Source organism: Aegilops tauschii, chromosome 3 (genome assembly GCF_002575655.3).
Source record: "Aegilops tauschii subsp. strangulata cultivar AL8/78 chromosome 3, Aet v6.0, whole genome shotgun sequence".
Classification (NCBI taxonomy): domain Eukaryota; kingdom Viridiplantae; phylum Streptophyta; class Magnoliopsida; order Poales; family Poaceae; genus Aegilops; species Aegilops tauschii.
The window spans coordinates 221,116,864-221,121,355 of NC_053037.3; the positions used below are offsets into that span (position 1 = coordinate 221,116,864).

The 4,492-nt window shown below is 44.2% G+C and overlaps 1 long non-coding RNA gene across 2 annotated transcripts; it reads left to right on the forward strand.

Annotated features, from left to right (window-relative positions):
• The first annotated feature begins 2,287 nt into the window (after positions 1-2,287).
• Positions 2,288-3,250, forward strand: LOC109776355 (uncharacterized). Of its 2 annotated transcripts, none has more exons than XR_005772629.3 (3): positions 2,288-2,426; positions 2,551-2,617; positions 2,713-3,250. It is a non-coding gene; the product is annotated as an uncharacterized lncRNA (long non-coding RNA). The 2 variants fall into 2 exon arrangements; XR_002236073.4 differs by having other exon boundaries at positions 2,723-2,978.
• Positions 3,251-4,492: the final 1,242 nt, after the last annotated feature.

Genomic DNA, 4,492 nt, shown 5'->3' on the forward strand with positions numbered 1-4,492 from the left:
AAGCCAACCGAGCAGCTACCAGTTACCGATTCCCTTAACAATGCTTAAGGCTTATGCTATGTAGTTTGAGGATGCTATGTCACCATTGGATTACTAGGAGTAATAATTATATTCATCATGATCATATTGGATATTATGCATGGGAGTATTATTTGGATTTGATGCTATCATATTGATCTTTAGTTAAAAATCTTGATATTGCTATTGGATCAGTAGGATCATTTGGTTTGGATTCAGTAGGATCACATTTAATCTTGTGCCTATGGAGTTATAATGATGCTATGACTATATTCTTTGATGGATATTGCTTTAACCTGGATTACAGGTTGATATCTCTACTCTTAATGGATGAGTTGGTTGAATAGTATCCTGGTTTATTTTCGTCCGGTTTATTTTTATCCGGTTTATTTTCGTCTCACCTCCCACCACCCCTCCCATGCTAAAACCGAATCGTGTCTGATACTCCTTTCATTTATTCGTAATGTATTTATGTGAAAAAATCAATTATGATCAATCTCTGAAAAATCAAATCTAAATTAATCAACTATACCATAAGGTCCTCAATCACATTAATTAATGTTTCCATACGTCTCAAAAATTACATTAATTAACGTTACCATACCTTGCCCAGTCAAATCTAAATTACATTAATTAATGGATGAGTCCGTTGTCGTTTCGTCTCGTCACCACTCCCGCCCCCGCCCCCCAATCGAAAGATACATCCACCAATCCATCCCACCCCAGCAATTTTTTTTCCTCTCCCCTGCAAAAGCGGTGGGCATAAAACCATGGAGAAAAACACCATAAAAAAACCACGCTTTCCTAATCTATCCCTCACCACGCTTTCCTATATCTAATCTAATCAATCTATATTCAAAACAGATCTTTCCTTGGCCATCCTTTCCTCCATTGTTTGGGTGGGGTTAGGAAAAAATCAATCAATTTATATTCAAAAGAGATCTTTCCCTGGCTTGTCAATCAATCAAACTAAACTGATCTTGTATGATTACAACAAATCAATCTATCAATAATTCCATATACAATTAACTGGTTTTGTACATCGTCTCATTCGCTTCGTCGATGGTCAGTCATTCATGGAAAAAAGATTGGGACGCTTCCGAGACAATCGGGATGGGATCCGATTTGATCTGATTTACTGAGGACCACGTCTGCCATCCCGTGGCCAGTCTCGTGCGTCCCGCTCCCCACGGGAAGGACTCGTCGGGTATTTGGGCTCGTCCTCAAACACGTTGAGGCATGCGGTCGCATCGCAAGGATGCAGACGAGGAGCACGTTGTCCGCCGTCGCCTTGGGGGGCCGTGGTCCATTGGCGTGTCGGGGGCCAAAGGACGTGCCCCCGTTGGAGGCGCCGCCGTTTCCGTTTGTTGACGCGCGCTGTTGGAGGCCGCTTCCGTAGCCCTCCCCGAGCCGTCGTCGCGCACCGAGGGCCAAGGCAAGCGCGGACGTAGGCGATGGTGGGCTGGTGGCGCGGGTACACATGCTGCCGGAGCCTAGGCGAGCGCGGCTGCGGGTGTGGCTGGGCAAGCTAGGGTGCGCCGATGTTAATGCATCCATGCTGCTGCTTGCGCCTCAATGGCGAGAGCCAAAGGTATTAATTCCTGATAGCGTTTGGTATATGCAGGATAAAAATAGGTAAGAAGCAACTGATTATTGTAGCAATTGGGTCAAGACTTTAATTGTGAAAAAAATCAGATCAAGACTTTGGTACATATACATGGTTGTATGGGCCCCTTAATTCTGTGCATGACTCCGATTCATCCCTGATTCCCTTCTGTATGTTCCTCTCATTGCTGGCTGAAGACAGTGTCGTCTTGCTTCTAGCGTGGGCAAGTGGAAGAGATGATTTCTTCTCATGTGCCCAAAACGCTCGGATGGAAGTGACTCGCGTTAGTGCATAGCATAAAGTGAAAACAATCAAATTAATTATTAAATCATTGATGTTAATCACAGAAGATAATGAATTTGCTTTCTCCTGATTGATCTTTGCAGTGGCCGGCTTGGAAGCTGATTTCTCCAGCAATCAGGCCATGATCGGCAATCTTCGGGAGGAATTGCATGCGCCATCCTGGTTATACCTTCCTCCAGTTCAATCGCTCCAGACATGGGTGTGCATGGCTGGAGTCTGCACCGGATAGTGTTCATCCTTGCCTTTGATCACCTGGCCTACTGTAAAAAGATCTAATTGCTTCATAGTCATAATTTGCTTATATCTAGAGTTCATATAGATATTAGTAAGCAAATAGCCTGTTTTTTGTCAAATGGTTATGCAGGTTCGAGCAAGCTCAAAGTAGGCTGGGGAGGATGACCAGTGATTATACTGATGCTGGTCCATATTTCTTGTGCAGGTTCGAGCAAGCACATCGCCCACGTAATATAACTCTGAAAAAATGGTCAGCAATATACATGTAATGTGACCTTTTTCCCATTTGTGATTTTCCGCACAGAATTTTTATGGACTTTTAGATCGTGCAGAGTCGGCTGAAATGCTATATCATCAACACCTTAGCTATTATTTTCATTTATTATCAGTAAAAGACGGAGTTGCTGATGCCATATGTCATTTCTGACAATATGATCAACATGTGACGTGTCTGAGGTAAGTTGTGATATTTTTACAAAAATAATCTTACAAGTTTGCTCTGGATTTTACAAATAGGATAATGTTTTTTCGGGTTTGTGAACATGTATTAGTATTTTTTAGATCCGTCGCAATGCATGGGCACGAACAGTGGTGGCAAGAGATGCACCATCAAGGGCGGCGGCGGGTGGCTTTATCAGGTGGGCTAGAGCCACAACCACAACCAATAATATGCTTGAGAAGCCTCCGTGATGTGCTCCAGCGCCGAGCAACAAGTCGGTGGTGCAATGCTGATAGAACAATGACAACAGCGTTCGTGAGAACCGAGAGCACCCACGCAACTATTTTCCTCTACGATGGTAGGGGGAGAACCGGGATGAGATCTACGAGGTAGCTCGGCCACAACGAAGGCGACTTGAATTGTGAGCAGAACAACGCCGGTTATGCAGCCACCGATTGAGAGTGAATTAGTGAAAGCAATACTTGCATCTAGGATGGGATAGCATACTATGTCTTGTGCTTGTGCCGATGGATGGTCTACAATGACGACAATCTTTTGAAATCATTATCCTAGATGGTTCCATCGAATAGTATGGGTGTGATGTATCTTTTCATCTTTGCTTCATATTTAATTAGGTGCATATTTCGTGAGATAATATCTGATTTTGATATGTTTTTTCTATGGATTTCACGATAGGAGGTGAGGTGATGTTTTTGTGTCTATTTTTGTGTAGTTTGTTTCATAGAAGTCGCACTGATTTCTCTTGATATTTGTCTGTTTGTTCAGAATTAGTCAATGGCAGACTTACAGTTAAGATTGATCTCGAACTGGTCGAGTAATCTGAACATTGAAAAGTTCTATGTCATTTCGGGGTTGTCTAAATTGCATATACCTGGAGTTCTCCGATGTCTCTGAATATGTTGATCTCACGAGGTAATAAATTTTACAACATTATACTTGGCATACTGAGAACAAAAATTTAAATCATTGATGTGTTCACCAACTAAGTTTAGAATCATGCTGTCCGTTTCTTTAATTTCTAAGTTGTGAGCATTGTTTTGGAAATTGTTGAGGAAATATTTGGTTATGCTCGATTTTGGTCTTTCTTACGCCTTTGGTCATCATGGTAATATATATTTCGTTGTAATGCATGGATATTCAACTATTTTATCAAGTAATTCCTCGTTGATCCGCCGACGAAATTGCTAAATGTTGCCCGTAGCAACGCACGGGTATTCTCCTTGTATGATATTGGAGTATCAGTTTTATCACAGTTATATTTTGGGGACAAATTCCATCATTTCATTGGTCAGGTGCCACCGAACCGAGCTCACCAGTGCAGCCACACTTGCCTAGATGGGGAGGCCCTAATTCGGTCTATTGTCATGCCTCTCGCCAGTCCTCCAACTAGGGAAGGTTAGTTGCTCATGCTGCCCTGGCCCGGTAGGAGGCAATAACCTTGTGTGCCCAAGTTGTGTTCTACCCGGGTGTCCCCGTTTGGGACAAGTTTGTTTTGCCACGACGGTGGCCGGCCACGACGGTGGCCGGCCACGAAGGTGGCGGATGTCAGGCGATGACATCAGGGCCACCCATGACTTAGCCCAAGGGGGAGTTTGCCGGAGTGGTCGGGAGAGTGTCATTGTTGGGGATATGACCCCATGGTGTAACCCACCCTAGAAGGGCCGGGTTAGGCTGTTGGCGACTTAACAATGAAGCCTTAGAAAGGCCCAAGAAACCAAGATACGGAGACAGGGAGGCGGCTTACGAGGTGGGACGGTTGGAGGCCCAAGACTAGAAGACGGTGCATGACCCGGAGAGATAAGCCGCCCGACGGCGACTTGCCAAAGAAGGCAAGGCGACTTAGAGCCAGGATCGATTATGAAGTATAACCC